Source organism: Podarcis tiliguerta, assembly GCF_965153285.1.
Source record: "Podarcis tiliguerta genome assembly, chromosome: 6".
Lineage (NCBI taxonomy): Eukaryota > Metazoa > Chordata > Lepidosauria > Squamata > Lacertidae > Podarcis > Podarcis tiliguerta.
The window spans coordinates 38,937,476-38,958,268 of NC_139539.1; the positions used below are offsets into that span (position 1 = coordinate 38,937,476).

The 20,793-nt window shown below is 45.8% G+C and overlaps 1 long non-coding RNA gene across 1 annotated transcript; it reads right to left on the bottom strand.

Annotated features, from left to right (window-relative positions):
* Positions 1 to 913: 913 nt before the first annotated feature.
* LOC310679441 lies at positions 914 to 20,566 on the bottom strand. The gene is made up of 2 exons (XR_014512264.1): positions 19,688 to 20,566; positions 914 to 1,038 (listed from the first exon to the last, which is right to left on the bottom strand). It is a non-coding gene; the product is annotated as an uncharacterized lncRNA (long non-coding RNA).
* Positions 20,567 to 20,793: the final 227 nt, after the last annotated feature.

Below are 20,793 nucleotides of genomic sequence, written 5' to 3' on the forward strand. Positions count from 1 at the left end.
CAGGGGTCCCCAATGCAGCTTGGCTGGCTTACTATATTAGCGTATGTTGAATTTTTCAACTTTCAGATTCCAAAAATAAGGGGTTCTGAGAAGTTGTAACCTGACTTGGGAATTCCAAAGATATTTTGTTTAAATTGACATGATTTAGTTTTGCTTGGTAAGTAAAATATGTTTAAAATTGCACAGAAATAATTAAAACTGATTGCAAAGTACTTGCAGTTATATTATATACTAATATTAATTTAGTATTACATGACATTTTCAGAAGCTAAAATTAAAATTCTTTGGTTTTCCGAAAGCAGTTTATGTGCCTCTTCATTGGGCATAGACTTACCACGATAAATATTGTCCAGTCATAAAAGTAATAGCAGATTTGAGTTCTTCACACCCAAAAAAGTATTTTTAAGACGGCTCACTGAAGAAATTTGCAAAAAAAAAAAAAAAGTTTTACTCCCTAGAGTGACATGCCCTATTACTATATATTGAAGTAAGTGAAATAATGCATAGCATAATCTAAAGAGGGGCCCCTTTTAGATCATTAACTCTAAGTGAATATTAAGTGTACTTACCGTAAGTACAGTAATGCACATTACCATCTTAGTAGCACCCCCACCCTGCAAGGCCATTAGGTCCGGATTCTAAAATTATCTAACTGCACCTCTGGCTCTAAGCTTCAGGGTAAAAGAGTTTGAGCAGAGAGCCTATCGTCCCTTTCCCCCTTCAGCTGATGCAGGCTATGCTTGGCTCCAACTTTTCTGCCTCAGCAACTTCTCTAAAAAGCCTAATCCAAATGCCGACTTAGCAGGGCTCTCAGGTTTACTGTACATCAACACCCCTGTGTTCTGCCACCTAGGGAGCCAATTTCTGCAGTTTCACGGAACAGAAAAACATCGCACACATTATGCAACTGTAATCAAAGCCAAAAACAGCATAATATTTGAGTATTTAGATCTGACAAACTCCATTCAGCATCAGCAAAGGTAGTCGTCGTCTGAGACCATGGCTGGGGTTAGGGTCAGTCTGCCTCCAGCAGCGATGCTAGTGAAAAAACAATGTACAAGGTCAGGAACATTTTTGCCAAGGCACAAACCCAGATAAGAAGACTCTGGAGGAACATCCTCTGCTCAGGAAGAACAGGCCAAGTTGCAGGAATAGGTACTGCTTTGGATTTGGTCATGCCCATCCAGTGGTGCGGCCAGCCTGATTCTCTCCATATACATCCATCAAAGAGGAGAGAGGCTTGAGATCCCCCAAACCCAGAGTAGTTCTGTCTGAAAGAGCCAAGAGGGTCAAAATAGCTTTTGAACTCTCTTTTCTTTTCTTTTTTCTTTTCTTTTCTTTTCTTTCTGTTAGCAACTTTTTTGGCCTAGGCAGGAGCAAAAAAACCTCACTCAGGTTCCGTTTAAGTTCTGATTACATTGGTGACTGCGGAGCATCAGGAGATGTACTCCATATTTTTTTAAAAAAGTCTCTGTGGCATAGTGTCCCAAAGGCCAGTGAACTTGCAAATAATTTGATTTGTACCAGGGTAATTTTGTGTCCCACTTCACTACTCCAAAATGTGAGTGTAGTTTGGCATATAGCTGGAGAACTAGTGTAGCGGTAGGGGCTAAAAGAATGAGCTATGAATTAGGAATATTGGTTATTGCCAGAAACTCACTTAGGGCTGCATTCACGCAGCAGTTCATTCCGTCTCTCTAACTTTTAATTTCCGTATTATATGTGATCTTTCATTTGATGTAAAAGCCACTTTTAGAAATCTAAAAGAATCTAGTGGCAGTTAAGTTCCATGTTTAACACTCATTTCCATGTTTAACAGTTCCAGAAGTAATCCAATTATAACAACATGGCTGTTACGTTGTGTGAAAGCTCAAATATAATGCAGAAATTTACAATTAGGGAAATGGGAGAAATTGCCATGTGAATGCAACCAATAGTAGTGTCTGCCAATGTGGTACTGGCACACACCAATATGCCTACCAGTACCTCCTAAGATACCCATGCAAAGTCTGAGTAGGTATTCCCTCAAAAACCCACAATGCATTAGAGACTGCTTGCTCTTCTTGCTCACTTCATGTTTGCACTAGCTCAGCCACTCCTACAATGAGCACCCCCAACATGCCATAGCTGTCAACTTTTCCCTTTTCTTGCGAGGAATCCTATTCGGAATAAGGGAATTTCCCTTTAAAAAAAGGGAAATGTTGACAGCCATGCAACATGCCCATATTGTAGGCTTATGCCCTTTACTTTGCCAGAGAATTGCTTACCCGCGTCCCCAAGACCGAGAAGAGAATAAAAAATTCCAGGAAAGTTTTCTTCTTTGGAGAAAAGAGTTTTATTGCAAATCTGTGCACAGAGACAGTCAGCAGAATATAGTTTCTGAAATCTGACTGTGCAGCAATACGCATCTGCAAGCCTTCTTATACTTTAGAGTATTTACCCACCTCCCAGACCTCCCCCAAAACTTCCCCCAATCAGCTGGCAAGTTTCCAACTTATTCCTTATATGGCACATCTATATTTGCTGGCTAAGGCTGTTAGCTAAGCACTTCTTAAGCACCCCCTCCCACCTCCTTGTACACGTGTCCTTCGTATCTCTTCTTATCTTGCATTACTTAAAGCAGAAGCAAAGCAGGAAACATCTTGCTAGTGGTTTTTAGTTGACAGCAGTTTTTGGCTAGGCAGGAAACGACCTTCTGACCTTTAACTAACATCAGCAGTTTCAGATAGCTGGTTAGACAGGAAACGGCCTCCTGACCTGTCTGATTTAGACTTTGCAAATAACTGCATTTTTGGGTTTGAGCTTGTGTAACCATCCTAGCAGAGTGCCGGAATTTACTATGTGTAGATAATATTAATGATTAACCGTTCCCCTCTCCCTTCACTCCCTCCTCTTCTTCTGAACAACCTAATACTTAGGTTCGTTCTGGGGTATGGGCCTATACTCCCTCATCACAGCGATGACTGTGGGTCCTAGCTTCCGTGACAGGAGTCTTTGCATCATTTGCTGCAAGCATTGCAATAAGCAGGGGATACAGAGGCAAAGAAGCAAAAGGATTAATAGAGGTCCTGCTAATAATACTATAACATTCCTGAGCCAACTGCCATCAGGGAGCCAGGAATACATCCAACCCCATGCATCACTCCCTGTGGCTTTCAGCGGGTTTGCAGCTATCATTGTTTCCATGTGGTTGATGGTGGCTGAAATATTTGCTGACTGGTCTGAAATGTACATGCAGCAATGGGAATGAATTAAGGCACAAACTCCGCCCTTAGAGGCAAGGACTACATCCAAAGCGTAACGATTTTGAAGGACTACCTCCCTCATCTCTGACATTTCCTTATTAATTGCTTTTAAGGCCGAGATGGTGGAGTTAAACAAAGCCTCGGTCCAGTTTGCCAATCTATGCAGATCCCGGTAATTCATGGCTACACCCAAAGGGGGTAGAAGGGACCTAGAGATGGCTGTGCCGGTATACTGGTTAATAGGTGATTTCGCGTCCCTTTTGTTACGCAGACGGACTGTTGGGAGCTTATCCATCTTATACACCAGGGGTACGACTACTCCTAAAGTACAGGTTCCAGAAAAGGCAGAGGGGATTTCTTTGTAGGCTCTTGTGCCGCAGAGCAACCACAAATCAGACTGGAGCAGGCAGTTAGATCTGCTGCGCGCCGTCATCCAGGTAAACCAAGTATAAAAATCGACACACATAGCATCATAAATGGAAGTACCTTTTTGGAAGCAGGAGGATCCGTTAATATACTCATAAGTCCAATTGCAATATGGATAGTGACCTAAAAAATTGCTGCTGTTATGATTGAAACGGAGACAACGAGGTGCCTGTTCCATGAGTGACAGAAACACTGGGGGTGAATAGGTGCGACCATCTGACATAAGATTACTAATTCTAAATGACTCATTTATTGGAATACTATGCAGTAGTATGCCAGGCTTCTTAAATTGTGGAGGGATATGCATACAAACCCAGCATTCAGAAAGATTAAGCATAGAAGAGAAACGATCTATATCTCTAACATAGGTATTATTACTCCAAATCTGATGATAGGGCTCTGACCGGCCGGTTTTCCGTATATGTGAGTCATCTCCCAGACCCAACCCAAGTAGGGCTAGTACCAGAAGGGTCAAGGGGATGGGGGCTGGTTGTTCCCTCCCACAAAATCGGTGACGCTCATGCCAGCAAAAGAAAACACACATCCATATGACAAGAGCGGTTGAGATAACCCCTATCCACCAACCCCAATCCTTCCATGGTTCCTCCCACCAATATTCAGGGGGTGTGCTCATTGTTGAAGAGCTCACTGATATTTGTGCCCGACTATCTGTTGAGTCTCAAGGATGAGAGTCTACTGGTGAGCTGATGCTCCCACTACGTGGGTCAACTTTTCTGCTAACCCTGATGGGCGGATTGAACCACTTGTTCAGCAATTTCAATGCACACCTGGTTAAGGTTCCCACCCGTGCAATACTTGCATTAAGATAGGTTCCGTCCCATCTATCGCCTGCATTAAGAGTAGGACCTGGTCTATCAAATGAGGTTGGTACAGTGCTCTACCTCCCATATAACAGTTGACTACCCTCCCACAACAGCAAAAGCGGTCCAGAACTCGATAGAGTTCGAGCGTCTCTGCAACTTCCCGTATGAGCACTATCCACGCATGCCGGACAGTGGTGTGGGAGAGGAGCCACAACGGGGCAGTGGGGTGTTTTAAGACGGCAATCTCATCAAATCCCAGTTTCCAATAGCCATAGAGCACACCATATCTTACCACCGGTAAGACGAACCAGTCGTAGCAGAGTCCATCAGGCCAATAAATGCGGTATGGCTCAGTGGGGTCAGGGCTGTGGGACATAAAGCAGATAACAAAAAGAAAAGAGAAAGTCCCTATGGAAATATTAAATGTCCTGGTGAGCTTCCTGGGTTAGTCCTGGCACGGAGTTGGGGACGCTGCCCGCGGGCGCCCCTCCCATCCAATTCTTCAGCTGTGCGTTGAGATATCAGCTTCCGGTGTGATATCAGCAGAGCGGTCGTCTGCCAGGCGTCTGGAGATGGTCAGCCGAAGGGAGTTCTCTGGATCTGGTGTTACTGTCCAATCCGAGATGGCTTTCTTCACTCGAGTATGGTGGACCCACGGGGTGATGCCGGCAACCTTTACAGCAGTAGGAGTAGAGAGTAGCACGGTGTATGGTCCCCTCCAGCAGGGCTGTAGGGGGGCTCGCTGCCAGTCTTTCACCCACACTTCATCACCTGGCTCGAACTGATGGAACGGTTCAGTCAACACACATGGGGTGCGAGCCTGGGTCCACCTGTTGAGATAAGAAAGAACTCGGGAGAGTGACTGTACATAATTATTCAGTTGCACATCTTGGCTAACATACGGATTTAACATTCTAACATATGGGACTGGTCTCCCAAACAGAACTTCAAAAGATGACAAGTGGGTCCGTTTTGACGGAAGACTGCGGACCCTGAGTAATGCCAAGGGCAACATGGCCACCCAATTAGACCCGGTTTCCTGTGTCAGCTTGGACAGCTGATTCTTTAGAGTTCTGTTCATTCTCTCTACTTTTCCAGAACTCTGGGGTCTATAAGCAGTATGCAGCTTCCAGTTGATCTGGAGCGCTTTTGCCAGCCCCTGTAGGACTGCATGAACAAATGCTGGTCCATTATCAGATCCTATGGACCTTGGCAATCCATAGCGAGGGATGATTTCCCTAAGCAGGCACCTGGTTACTTCAAATGCCTTTTCAGTCTTTGTGGGCCATGCTTCGACCCATCCGGTGTAGGTGCACACTGCTACCAGCAGGTAGCGGTGCAGTGCACAACGGGGTAATTCAGTAAAGTCCACGACAAGATCTTCCATAGGTGCCGTTCCACTGTGCTGAATCCCTGGGGGAGCCAGTGGTCCGGCTCTGGGATTATTCTTCTGACACAGCAGGCATTTCCTGGAAATCTGGGCTGCCAGTTGGTAGAGGTGGGCTATATAGAAGCATTTTTCCAGCTGCTTGGTTGTAGCATCGGGTCCTATGTGGGTTGAATCATGGTACCTCTGAATTATTTGCCGCGAAAGAGACTCTGGAATCCATATCCTGTCATCAGGGGTAAGGTACCATCCTTCTTTGGTCAATGTCAGTTCCTGGGCGTCTGCAGTGTCCTTTTCCTGCTTGGTATAAGCTGGCTTGTCAGCGGTGCTTAAAATCTCTTCTGGGACTAGTGCTCCGATAACCGGGATGGGGGCTAGTTCCCGAGCTGCTTCCTTGGCCACTTTGTCTGCCAATCGATTTCCTCTGGCCACTTCCCCTGGTCCAGTTGTGTGTCCATAACAATGGATAACCGCTACCGCTTCAGGCTCCCATACAGCATCCAGAAGGTTCAACAAAGCTTGTGGGTGGGCCACCTGGTTTCCTCTGGAGGTAAGCAAACCTCTCTCTTTCCATAAGGCTCCGTGGGCGTGTAAGGTCAGGAATGCATACTTAGAATCAGTATAGATGTTTATCTTCTGTCCCTTTGCCAGGCTCAGGGCTCTGGTAAGCGCAGTTAGTTCTGCCAGCTGGGCCGATGTTCCAGGCGGGAGTGACTTTGCTTCGACCACCTGGTCGTCCAGGGCTACCACTGCATAGCCTGCTTTTCGCTGCCCAGCCTCGACAAAGCTGCTTCCATCCACAAACCATGAAAGCCAGTGGGGGTTTGCTTTGTCTTTGAGATCAGGCCTGCTGGAATATACTTCGTCCATTACTTCAATGCAGTCGTGCGTCTGCTCCTCACCTTCTCCTACCGGCAACAGGGTAGCTGGGTTGAGGGCGGTGGTGACCTGGAACTTCAAACGTGGGTGCAACAATAACATCTGACACTTCCTCATCTTCGCTTGGGAGAGGAAATAGGTACCCTTCATGTCAAGCAGTGCTGGGACTGCATGCGGAGTCACACAAACAGTGTCTTGGCCAAAAGTAAATTTGTCTGCTTTGTTCAGTAGGGTGGCTACTGCCACAACTGCTCTCATGCACGGCGGTAAGCCTTGTTCTGTAGGCGACAGGCGCTCAGATAGGTATGCCACGGGCTGCTGCCAGCTTCCCAATTTTTGGCATAGCACTCCCTTTGCTGTTCCCTGGTCTTCATCCACAAACAGGGAGAAAGGCTTCTCAGGATTTGGGATACCCAGCGCTGGTGCTTGCTGCAATGCCCTTTTCAGATCCTTGAAGGCCTGCCGTTGCTCCTCTCCCCACACAAAGGGGTCCTTTTCAGTTCCTCTGGTTGACTCGTGCAGAGGCTTGGCAATTGTGCTGAAGTCAGGGATCCATATTCTACAGAATCCTGCCGAGCCCAAGAAACCACGAAGTTCTCTGCGATTCTTTGGCTCTGGAATCTGGATAATGGCTTGCTTCCTTTCTTCTCTAAGGGTCCGTTGCTGATGGGATATATCAAATCCAAGGTATTTTACAGTGGGTAGGCATATTTGGGCCTTCTTCTTAGATACCCGGTATCCTGCTTCAGCCAAGTGATTCAACAAATCCTTGGTGGCTTTCATACACGTGTCCTCGTCTGAGCAGGCCAAAAGAAGGTCATCCACGTACTGTAACAAGACCCTGTGTGGGCTGGTGGGGAAGCTAGACAGGTCCGAGGCCAATGCTACCCCAAAAAGGGTTGGAGAATTCTTGAAACCTTGTGGAAGCCTCGTCCACGTATATTGCACCTTGGTGCCTGTTCCTGGATCCATCCATTGAAATGCAAACAGGGGCTGACTTTCCTCTGCCAGACGGCAGCAGAAGAATGCATCCTTCAAGTCCAGTACCGTGAAATAGCAGGCAGTAGGAGGTATTAAACTCAACAGTGTGTAAGGATTGGGCACATTGGGGTGGAGGGTTTCCACGGCTTGGTTGACCAATCGGAGGTCTTGGACCGGACGATACGAGTTATCTTCCTTCTTCACCGGCAAGAGTGGGGTGTTCCACTGAGATTGACACTGCCTCAGGATGCCATGGCGAAGTAACCGTTCCAAATGTACCCATACTCCTTCTGCAGCTCGCCGGGGGATAGGGTACTGGTTCACAGCCACAGGGTTGGCGAAGGGTTTGGGCTTGACTATTATAGGTGGGATGTTCTTTGCCATTCCGGGCGGGTTGCCTTCTGCCCATACACCAGGGTTTACTTTTTGCAGGAGGTCTTCTGGAATAATCCCCTCCTCTTCTTTTACCATCATTAAGCGCCAGTGTTCCCTTAAGGGTACTTCTAAGGAAAGCTCTCCTGTTTGCCCTGTAGTCATTGTCACTTCTCCTGTCGGTTGAAAGGAAATCTGGGCTTGCAATTTTGATAGCAGGTCTCGGCCCAATAATGGGATGGGACACTCTGGTATATATAAAAACTTGTGTTGGGCTACTTGGCCACCCAGGCGACAGACAACAGATTGCAGGAATGGGGCTCTTTGTGATTTGCCTGTAGCTCCTATTATGTTAATTGTTTGCTTGGTGGGCTTGGACACTGGTACTGGCAAAACAGAGTGGGCGGCTCCTGTGTCAACCATAAAGGGGATAGTTTGGTTCCCTGTTTGTATTTTGACCATGGGCTCACGGGAACCTAAAGCAGCTGGGCCCGGTCTGTCCTAGTATTCTTCCTCCTCTCTCAGGCTCATCATGCCGGGCTGCCTTTGGGCTGAGGGGTACCAGGGAGGTCCCTGTCCACGTCCTCTACCCCTGCTGGCATTTGTCGATGACCAAGGTCTCAGTTCCTGTCCAGGTCCCCTGGGGGTTGGGCCTGGGGCTCGTTCTCCTCGTCCTCTCCCTCCTAAGTGGGCCTGTGGGCATTCTCCTTTCCAGTGCCCTTCCTGCCGGCAGATGGCGCACTGATTCCTCCCCAGGCGGCCTTGCCCTCCTCCCCGGGCACTTCCTCTTTTCTGAGGGATGGGTGCGGTGGCCTGTAATGCCATCAACTTCTTTGCTTGATACTTCTCCTTTTTCTTTTGTTCCTCTTCTTCCCTCTGATTGTAAGTGGTTTGAGCCAGTTCTAACATCCACTCAAGGGTGTGGCCCATGAACCCCTCGTGTTTTTGAATTTTTCGGCGGACATCGGGCGCTGCCTGAGCTACAAAAGCAGCCTTTACAATAAGGGCGTTGGCAGCCTCATCTGGGTCTACAGGAGTATACTGACGGTAGGCTTCCTTCAGGCGTTCCAGGTAAGCCCCTGGGGCCTCTTCATTCCCCTGCACTACCTCTCTGACCTTCACAAAGTTGGTGGGTTTCCTGGCTGCCCTTCTCATACCATTTAATACGTTCTGGCGGTAGGTAGTGAGGGTTTTCTGGCCATCAGCAGTCTGATAATTCCAATTCGGGGTACTATCAGGGTATCCTGTTATAATGTCTGGATCCGGTGTTCCCTGTGCTCTCATGTGTATTCGAGCTTCAACATGGATTCGCCTAGTTTCTTCTGTGGTTAGCAGCGCATCCATCAAATACTGCACATCATCAAAAGTGGGATTATAGGTTTTAAAAATCCCTTCAAACAATTTTATAATTTTAGCTGGATTCTCCTCAAAGGAAGGATTTTGATTTCTCCAATTACAAACATCTGCACTTGAAAAGGGTATATGCTGGACCGTGTAGGTCCGTGGTGCCTCCGCCCCACCAGGCCCTGGAGGTCCCGGTGGGTCATAAACCCTTCGGAGGGGCATTACTCCGACCCCACCCTTTTTCTGTGCCTCATGGGACTTATGGAAGGTTGCCCTGGTTGCTGCTTCTATCCATTCCTTCTGCCATTTCTTCCCTTGTGCTGAGGAGCATCCTGCTGCAGCCAACACGTGGGGGCTAACATCCACTTTTTCCGCATAGGGTTGTACATACTGTTGCAATCTCAAAGACTGATACTGAGTCCACTCTCTTCCCTTCTTTGCTAACTCAACCAATCCCTTTACAAATTCCTCATCATCCTCTTCTTCCTCTTCTGATTCATCAGCCTTGGGGGGTTCAGGCTGGGGGCTAGCTCCTCCCGGTGCTTGGGGATCTGGGCCTGGGGGAATTGCTAGAGGGGCAGTTGGTGGAGCATAGGGTGGTGGCGGTTTGATGATTCCCCCCTCCTCATCTTCTGGGTCTGGTATCACCGGGGGCTTTTCTGCCTTCCCTGCCGGTCGAACTGTACAAATTGTATTTCGTGGGGCGTCGCCTTGGCAGGCTTTCAACCACGGTGGATTCTTTTCTACATTGGTTTTCCAAGTAGAAATGTAAGGGATTTGGTCGGGGTGGACATTCAATATGTTCTGGTATAATGGGCTGATTAGTTGCAAATCAAAGCTTCCTCCTGACGGCCAATTAGTTTGTGCGGGCCAGTCAACTTCACATAATGTCCTCATTCTCTGTTTTCGCAATTTGATTCCCCAATCATCATGCTTTGTGGCCGCTTTCCAGTTCTTTAAAAAACATTCCAGAGGACTACATTGGCTTGCCCCAGACCCCATTTTTTTTTTTTTTTTTCTTTCAGATACTCCGCACCTGACTGGGCTGTAAATTCTTTCACAGTTCACACGATACAGATTGTGGTCTGCACGAGGTCGCCCTGGCAGAAAACGCACAACCCTGCAATCGCTCGGCCAAGGGGAGCGCTAGGCCCCGACCCACACTTGACAACAATTCAGTCACTGGAGTATCTGACATGCAACATATAACATACAAATCACACCATTATAATTTCAACATGCAACACACAAAACACACCAATACAACTTCCCCTCTGTTTCCCTTTTACCCAACCTTACTGGCGGCAAACTACTGCAATCGGCCAGTTCTCCCCTCTGTTTCCCTTGTACCCAACCTTACTGGCGGCCCTCTGCACAACCAGGTGAGGCTTGATCAGACCTCGCCCCCCTTTTTCCTTGGGGCCCACGCCCTGTCCCTTGGGCTTACCGTTTTCCGCTGCGGATTCCCTCCTGGCCAGTCCTCTTTTCTCCCTCGACCGAGGTCCCTACTCAGGAGCGGTGTGGCCGGCTTCTCCCACGAATCAGTAGGGTGCGCGCTGAAGCCTGCGGACTCCGGTCCGAGCTGTTCACCTGGTCGAGCCTGGCTCTTCCCGGCCCCCTTGGGGTGGGGCAGTTCCCGGCCAATGCACCAAGCTGTAGGCTTATGCCCTTTACTTTGCCAGAGAATTGCTTACCCGCGTCCCCAAGACCGAGAAGAGAATAAAAAATTCCAGGAAAGTTTTCTTCTTTGGAGAAAAGAGTTTTATTGCAAATCTGTGCACAGAGACAGTCAGCAGAATATAGTTTCTGAAATCTGACTGTGCAGCAATACGCATCTGCAAGCCTTCTTATACTTTAGAGTATTTACCCACCTCCCAGACCTCCCCCAAAACTTCCCCCAATCAGCTGGCAAGTTTCCAACTTATTCCTTATATGGCACATCTATATTTGCTGGCTAAGGCTGTTAGCTAAGCACTTCTTAAGCACCCCCTCCCACCTCCTTGTACACGTGTCCTTCGTATCTCTTCTTATCTTGCATTACTTAAAGCAGAAGCAAAGCAGGAAACATCTTGCTAGTGGTTTTTAGTTGACAGCAGTTTTTGGCTAGGCAGGAAACGACCTTCTGACCTTTAACTAACATCAGCAGTTTCAGATAGCTGGTTAGACAGGAAACGGCCTCCTGACCTGTCTGATTTAGACTTTGCAAATAACTGCATTTTTGGGTTTGAGCTTGTGTAACCATCCTAGCAGAGTGCCGGAATTTACTATGTGTAGATAATATTAATGATTAACCGTTCCCCTCTCCCTTCAATATTTCACTGAATGCCAGGATTAAGCACCCTCCCTGATGTTGTGAACAGAGGAGAAGTGCAAAGAGCTTCTCTCAGTGATTGAGTACAGAGACTGCTTATGCCAGCCTTTCTCCCAAATCAATGATTGTGGGGTGGGGAGATATACCTGCACCATTTTGTGGTTCTGTCTGATTTTGTGCTCCTTTAGATGTGGCAGCCATTTTGTGTTATGCTATGCCCCCCCACAGCAGTCATTTTGTGACTGACACCAAGAACACTCAAAATTCCAAATCATGATTCTATGTGACTCAAAATAACTGGTGGCCCCTGTTCCCTTTCAGATTCAGTCCTCCCCTCCCCCATCTGCAACATGGGGGATAATAATACCAATAAACCATACAGGGGTGCTGGAAGAATTACATGTAGATAGTGTGTGTGAATTGCTTTGAACACTTGAAAGAACAGCACAATAATAATAAGTAATATCAATTTACCTCAGATAACTTTTAGGTTCCTAAAGTCTACTAAGGAAAGTGAAGAATATACATGTCTGCATATCTGCATTGCCAGCATAACCTCCCTGCAAAGCCAGCATAGTGCTTTATGGTGCTGCATTAACAACGCAGCCCATGTATATACTATTTCATTCCTTTTGTGGTACAGTACTTTAAAAGACTAGGTGAGAAGAACTAATGCTGCAAGTGCCCTGGCAAAACAGCTCACAGAATCAAAATATTAAGATCAATTTCTGACTCAAGGACAAGGCTAAAGCATGTAACCTGGTGATTGTACTGGAACAGCTAACAGCATTACTATGCCAACAGCTGCCCTCACCCCTGTGGGACTCTAGCCACATGTAAGGTCATTAGCATTACATTTGCAGGGGCAAAAAGAGACAGGCTATATCCAACCCTATATGGCATTGCATGGGCCTTTGGGGCTTCTTAGTGATTGGGACAAATCCTGTCATTAGGCAGAATGAGGTGACTGCCTCAGGTGGAAGTCGCTGGGGAGCAGTGGTGGAAGCCTGCTGGCTTACCCTTCTGTTTTAAGGCAGAACTATGTGTATCACATGGCCTGTTCTGCACACCCATAACTAGCCTGCTGGCCTCAGTCATCATGGAGGGCATGGCCCCATTATGAGAATTGAAATAAGATGCAACTGCTAGCCCAGTTAGCTTCTGAACATGGAATGGTGGCACACATTATCTTGTCCTTTACCACAAGCAGAAAAATGGTTTGGGCCAGTCCTCTTAGTAGTGTGAGGTTGAATATAAAAGACCAGATGGAGAGATTTAAGAATTAAAACACAGCAGGACTGAACTCTGTGCTGTATGATAGCCAGAACGTGTAGACACAAAGTCAGAAAAGCTAAAGCACAGAATGAACTCAGGCTTGCTAGAGAGGTTAAAAGCAACAAAAAAGGCTTTTATGGGTATGTTCGTAGCAAAAGGAAGAACAAAGAAACAGTGGGGTCACTCAGAGGAGAAGATGGTGAAATGCAAACAGGGGACACAGAAAGGGCTGAACTCCTCAATGCCTTCTTTGCCTCAGTCTTCTCCGATAAAGAAAACAATGCCCGACCTGAAGAATTTGGAGCAAATGATTCAGCAGAGAAAACACAGCCCAGAATAACTAAGGAGATAGTACAAGAATACTTGGCTGGTTTAGATGTATTCAAGTCTCCAGGGCCAGATGAACTGCATCCAAGAGTATTAAAAGAACTGGCAGATGTGATCTCAGAACCACTGGCAATCATCTTTGAGAATTCCTGGAGAACAGGCGAAGTCCCAGCAGACTGGAGGAGGGCAAATGTTGTCCCTATTTTCAAAAAGGGGAAAAGAGAGGACCCAAATAATTACCGCCCAGTCAGTCTGACATCAATACCAGGGAAGATTCTGGAGCAGATCATTAAGCGAACAGTCTGTGAGCACCTAGAAAGGAATGCTGTGATCACCAATAGTCAGCATGGATTTCTGAAAAATAAGTCATGTCAGACGAACCTGATCTCGTTTTTTGACAGAATTACAAGCCTGGTAGATGAAGGGAACGCAGTGGATGTAGTCTACCTTGATTTCAGCAAGGCATTTGACAAGGTGCCCCATGATATTCTTGTAAAGAAGCTGGTAAAATGCGGTCTTGACTCTGCTACCACTAAATGGATTTGTAACTGGCTGACTGACCGGACCCAAAGGGTGCTCATCAATGGTTCCTCTTCATCCTGGAGAAGAGTGACTAGTGGGGTGCCACAGGGTTCTGTCTTGGGCCCAGTCTTATTCAACATCTTTATCAACGACTTGGATGATGGACTCAAGGGCATCCTGATCAAATTTGCAGATGACACCAAACTGGGAGGGGTGGCTAACACCCCAGAGGACAGGATCACACTTCAAAATGACCTTGACAGATTAGAGAACTGGGCCAAAACAAACAAGATGAATTTTAACAGGGAGAAATGTAAAGTATTGCACTTGGGCAAAAAAAATGAGAGGCACAAATACAAGATGGGTGACACCTGGCTTGAGAGCAGTACATGTGAAAAGGATCTAGGAGTCTTGGTTGACCACAAACTTGACATGAGCCAACAGTGTGACGCGGCAGCTAAAAAAGCCAATGCAATTCTGGGCTGCATCAATAGGAGTATAGCATCTAGATCAAGGGAAGTTATAGTGCCACTGTATTCTGCTCTGGTCAGACCTCACCTGGAGTACTGTGTCCAGTTCTGGGCACCACAGTTCAAGAAGGACACTGACAAACTGGAACGTGTCCAGAGGAGGGCAACCAAAATGGTCAAAGGCCTGGAAACGATGCCTTATGAGGAACGGCTAAGGGAGCTGGGCATGTTTAGCCTGGAGAAGAGGAGGTTAAGGGGTGATATGATAGCCATGTTCAAATATATAAAAGGATGTCACATAGAGGAGGGAGAAAGGTTGTTTTCTGCTGCTCCAGAGAAGCGGACACGGAGCAATGGATCCAAACTACAAGAAAGAAGATTCCACCTAAACATTAGGAAGAACTTCCTGACAGTAAGAGCTGTTCGACAGTGGAATTTGCTGCCAAGGAGTGTGGTGGAGTCTCCTTCTTTGGAGGTCTTTAAGCAGAGGCTTGACAACCATATGTCAGGAGTGCTCTGATGGTGTTTCCTGCTTGGCAGGGGGTTGGACTCGATGGCCCTTGTGGTCTCTTCCAACTCTATGATTCTATGATTCTATGATTCTATGAAGGTGCAACATCCAAAATTAGCAACTGAAATAATAAAGGGGGACTTGGTTACCTATATTGTGCTCCCTTACCCCTGCTGAAACAATACTGTAATGTTTCACTGCACTGATGTGTAACTGTTTTCGTTAGAAAGATCTACATGGCAGAAGAGGAATAAGATTGTCAAAGAATTTACTCATTTTTTGTTCACAGCTAAAAGAGAACAGGAACAGCTCCCCCACTCCATTCCATGCTCCTGACTACCACATAAAATTAGAAAAGATTTTGTCAGATTTCTAGTAATCTCCACCCTGCTGGACAACGTTCCTATGTCCATCTCAGGCCTGTCATCGGCTTGTCTTAGCAGCATTCCTTAGCAGGTGGCAGCTATTTCAGCTCTGGGGAAGGGAGAGGGGTAGGGAGGGAATACTGTCTATTTTCTGGTGCTGACAAAAAAAACTTTTATGCCAGCAATGGATCTCGAGCAGCAACTGCCATTATGGTGGCCAGAACAGCTGCTCCTGAGTAATGCTGAAGAAGCTTTCATCCTAACTTGAAGTGGACGAAGGCTGCAGCAAACATAAACCAATAATGTAGGATTAAATGGCCCTGACCTACAACCTGGTATGCTGTGTGAGCCAGAAATAAAACTGTTTACATAGCAACCAACATAATAGCAACAGCTAGGTAGGTGAGGCAAATCTTTCCTTTCCCCCACAATTACTCCAGTTTGTTTCTTAAAGGCTAGCTTGTTTACATTTGGTTTGGGCAGGGCTGTGTGTACTTTGCATATATTTTTAAAAAAGACTCCTTGTGGGAAAGTTGGGGCTAAACAGGCATTTTCACCTTCTTAGACCTTGTGTCCCCAAGACAGTTCCCCAGGCCACTTCAAAACATCTCTGGTCTAGTTCAGACCAGTCATCAACAGACTAAGAGAGAGCTCATGGCTCAAACCCATTGAGACCTAATAAAAAAGTATTCACCTTCTCTTTGGGGCATGACTCAATTAAGATCTTGCAAGACATCGAGAACACTGGCTTGTGAAGAGCCAGTTAGAAACATCTACATGATCATAGCTTAAGTTCTGGGTCCATGGACCAATGAGCACTGGGTAAGGCATGAAGAATGTCATACACCTGAACTGCATCACCACATCAGCATCCTGTATCTTAATAGTGAACTCATGCTCTGAAGGCCTGTATTTATACAGTGGTACCTCGGGTTAAGTACTTAAGTCGTTCTAGAGGTCCGTACTTAACCTGAAACTTTTCTTAACCTGAAGCACCACTTTAGCTAATGGGGCCTCCTGCTGCTGCTGCGCCGCCGGAGCCCGATTTCTGTTCTCACCCTGAAGCAAAGTTCTTAACCTGAAGCACTGTTTTTGGGTTAGCGGAGTCTGTAACCTGAAGCGTATATAACCTGAAGCGTATGTAACCCGAGGTACCACTGTATAGCCAAAATGGCACCATCTGTGCACAGGAAGGGGGTATCAGCAGGGTTGGGACAACCCAAATGTTTGCATAGGTCCAATAAGGGGGAAAATGTAAGTGGGGGAATCTGGACAAGCCCATTGAATTCTAAGCATGTTCAGTGGCCAGAGAATGCTGAGTGTATCTTCTGGGAGTGGGAATGAAATGGGAGTATCATAGAAGATGATGTGGCTGGCATTCTTTACACTGCTACATTTTGCTGCATGCCCCACTTTCTACTTATTAACACAGCATAATCTACAACATGCACCATGTATAATTTTATAAATTGGGAGTCTGGCACTATGAAATAGCAGATGGAAAATCCTCACACCTCTCAAAATTCTGTGCCAAGAAAAGCTGAGGATGATGGTGAATTGGAATATAGATGTTTGTTCTGCATAAAATTGCAATGGACCCAAAGGGTAATCCAGCCCATCTCCCTGCAATTCAGGAATCTCAACTAGATCATACATGACAGATGGCTGTCCAACCTATGCTTTAAAACTTTCAAGGAAGGGGAGTCCACTGGCTCTCATGGGAGTGCATTCCACTATTGAACAGCTTGTACTGTCAGAAAGTTCTTCCTGCTGTTTAGTCGGAATTTCCTTTCTTAGAACTTGAATCCATTGGTTCAAGTCCTACCCTCTGGAGCAGGAGAAAATAAGCTTGCTGCATCCTCAGTGTGACAGCCCTTTAGATATTTGAAGATGCCTATCATATCTTCTCTAAATCTCCTATTTATAAGGTCAAGCTTACCCAGTTCCCTCAACCATTCCTCATAAGGCTTGGTTTCCAGACCCATGATCATCTTGGTCACCCCCCTGCACACATTCTAGCTTGTCACTATCCTCCCTAAATTGTGGCACCCAGAGCTGGACAGTATTCTAGGTATGCTCTGCCCCAGGCAAAATAGAACAGTGCTATTCACTTGATCTGGACACTATACTTGTGTTGTTACACGCTAGAATAGCATTAGCTTTTTTCATTGCTGCATCACACTGTTGACTCAGTTTCTACTGAACATAAAGTAAAGGTAAAGGTACCCCTGCCCGTACGGGCCAGTCTTGACAGACTCTAGGGTTGTGCGCCCATCTCACTCAAAGAGGCCGGGGGCCAGCGCTGTCCGAAGACACTTCCGGGTCACGTGGCCAGCGTGACATCGCTGCTCTGGCGAGCCAGAGCCGCACACGGAAACGCCGTTTACCTTCCCGCTAGTAAGCGGTCCCTATTTATCTACTTGCACCCGGGGGTGCTTTCGAACTGCTAGGTTGGCAGGCGCTGGGACTGAGCAATGGGAGCGCACCCCGCCACGGGGATTCGAACTGCCGACCTTTCGATCGGCAAGCCCTAGGCGCTGAGGCTTTAGCCCACAGTCCCCACCCGAGTCTACTGAACATACTGATGGACAATAAGAGCCTACAAAACAAATTGATTCCCCCGTCCCCCACTCCTCTTGACTGGAAATCCTATTTAGCATAATTTTTGGATTCCGAGATTTCACCAGATACTGCTAACAATGTAACAAGACTCTTAAAAGCCACAAGGATCTTTTATGGCTCTGATTTAAAAACAATCACAATCAAACTCCCAGAGTTCTGGATTCTGCATCCAATTCCATCAAACCTTAATCTAAAACCACCAGTCATTCCAAGGGCACTTAAAAACAAGTTCTCATGTGAACTTCCTTAGGGAGAGCATTACGCAGCCACCACCAAAAAGATTGGTTTGAAGATCTGTTTCTTTAATAGTGAAATTGCTTTAAGAGCTCATGGAGCCTTATACAAGCTTAATGTCCCCGTTTCAAGCCAACAACTGGATCTGATTATCTGGACTATTCTGCTGCTCAGTGCTTTGCCCAGTTAACCATTAAGCAGGGCACAGATTTTACCTTTAAGTAGTAGTCACAGAATGAAGAAATTGAGAAACACAGAGATCCATTAGTTGATTAGGGAATTAATCTCAAACAATTCAAATACAGCATGACAACCACCTTGTCCACTTCACAGCTAACAACTAGCATCTGAACTGATATTCATACAACAAAAATATGCAACCTTCTGGTTTTAATTCAAATTTTAAAAAAATTACCTTAAGCAACCAGGTTGTAATAACAATAATAAAAAAACCACTTTGATTCTAAGACTCCACTTGTAAAAAATTCTGTTCTGACACACAGAACAAAAATGTTAAAGAACTTTTGGGGAAATATAACCAGTTTAGCTGTCGTGGTAGGTACAATTAGTACTGTTAGATCAGAATTTAGCCAGCCCTCCTTAGTAAATATGTGACTTGGGAGTTTTGTTCTCTGGCAAATGTGAATCAAAGGCTATTTTTTCAAAGCTGATGTTCTTGTAACTTTCTGTCCCATGGAGCTGTGTCAGCAGGTCATGCTTGAACCCAGCTCTACCCTTCGGTTGCTAGAAACAGAGTAGGGAAATGGAAACATTTGTGAATAAGCATATCATCACAGGGAGAAAAGTATGGACACACACACCCAATCCATTGGTATTGTGCTATTTCACCAATTGGTCTCATCTGTCTCACACCGAGAGGAATGAAGGACTTGGAGCCATGCACTGCTTGCATTGGAATGACCCCAGTCACATTAAATTGGATCTCCATGGCAGCTTAACTCTCTACAATTGTCACTGCCAAAAACATGAAACACCACCAGCTGGCTGAGCGATGAATACTGCCACTATTCAATCCTTCCTTTCTCTGGCGCTTCTAAAGCAAATAGGACTCTGTCTTTTTTATGTCTCATACACAATAAAACCAAGAAATCTGGTTTAATCTTAATCATTTTGACACCCAAGGTGTCATCTGAAATAAAGCTCAGCTGCTGCCTAGCATGCATGTAATTCCGATTCTATAGGACACTAAACACATGTGATCATATGAAAAGCAATGACATAATATTCTGCCTTCACTTCTACACCCCTAGGGATGAAATTAAAGAAACACTCACTGGAACTGGCCCCAGACACAGATGTTTCTCATCCATAAAACACCCAACCTGGGCCTATTAAATTTATACAGGATTTATCATAATCTAGACAATAAAGTGGCTTAAAAATGCATTTATAAATATCATATAATAAAAAAGTACAAGCTCGGCTGGACCTGAAAGGCGTTGGCATACATATGCCCTTTCTTAATAAACTGGCATAAAGAATATGGGTGTTTTCTTCAGTGCATGCACCAAATTAGCAAATTCAATTTGAGCATGCCTTTTTGCAGAAATATACAAGAAAAACCACCCTACCCAGATCTGACTCAGCTCTTTCATCTCTCCCTCATGCAGAATGTCCCTGTGTGCACACTCTCTGATAAAAACATTGACTCTCTGAAGATACTGCAAATACTACGTCAGAAAAAAGTTAAAGGGAAAATAGATTACTTTTCCTTCTTTCTCCTTTTGCAAAATTAACTGCCTCTGGTAGTCATGGGGCAGCAATACAAAGTATTGAACAGCTATGCCTTGAGCCCTGAAAATCTTATCTCGCATCCTCTGACTCCAGAAAATCTCACCAGGCAGTACTAACCTTTTTTAAAATAAAATAAAAAAATCTAGCTTCACAATTTACAAAAATTAAATGCATGTTTCAGTTAAAGAAATTCTCAGAATATAAAGTCCTGCTGCCTGTTCAAAATTCCAGGTTTCTTTCTGAGCTCATGCCAAAATCCGCATGGACATCCTCTTATTGCTGAATCTTGTATAAAACATGTATAGTTGAGAGACATTGGGCCTCATGAATCTCAACCTGTTTAACTGAAGTGACCTGACTCAGTAATAGGTCACATACTCTGCATACAGAGATTTTCAGACTCAATTCCAGACATCTCCAAGTAGGGCCAGGAGTCTCCTCTGACACTGGAGAACTGGTGGCAGCCACTGTATTGTAGACAGTAATTCAGTAGATGTACCTCTGGTCTGACTCACTGCAAGGCATCTTCCTTCTTTCCTCTGTGCTGTTAAACTCTCTTTCAAGGCACCTTGGGGATTCTGGTTCTGTAAATAAGCTAAGCATTTTCAAAAGGGAATTCTTGGGACTGTTGCAGAACTGCAGTTCCCAGGTACCTTAGGGGCTAATGGAATATCATGCGGAATCACACATCACTAAACCCCAACACTTTAAGCAAGCGTTCTACTGCTTTGCAGCAGCAGGAGTGGGTGCCTAACTAACTGATGCCTCGCTACATCAAATTACTCCCACCCCTCCAGCATTCCAATGAGTGTTTGCAAGGGCAAACGCATGTTTGGGAAGCCTTCTAGGGTGGGGAAGCAGTTTGAGGAGGCAGAGGCATTGATGGAGGGACAGAGATGAGCCTTCTGTCTTTTACATTGGCCCCAAATCTCCTGCCCCTTTC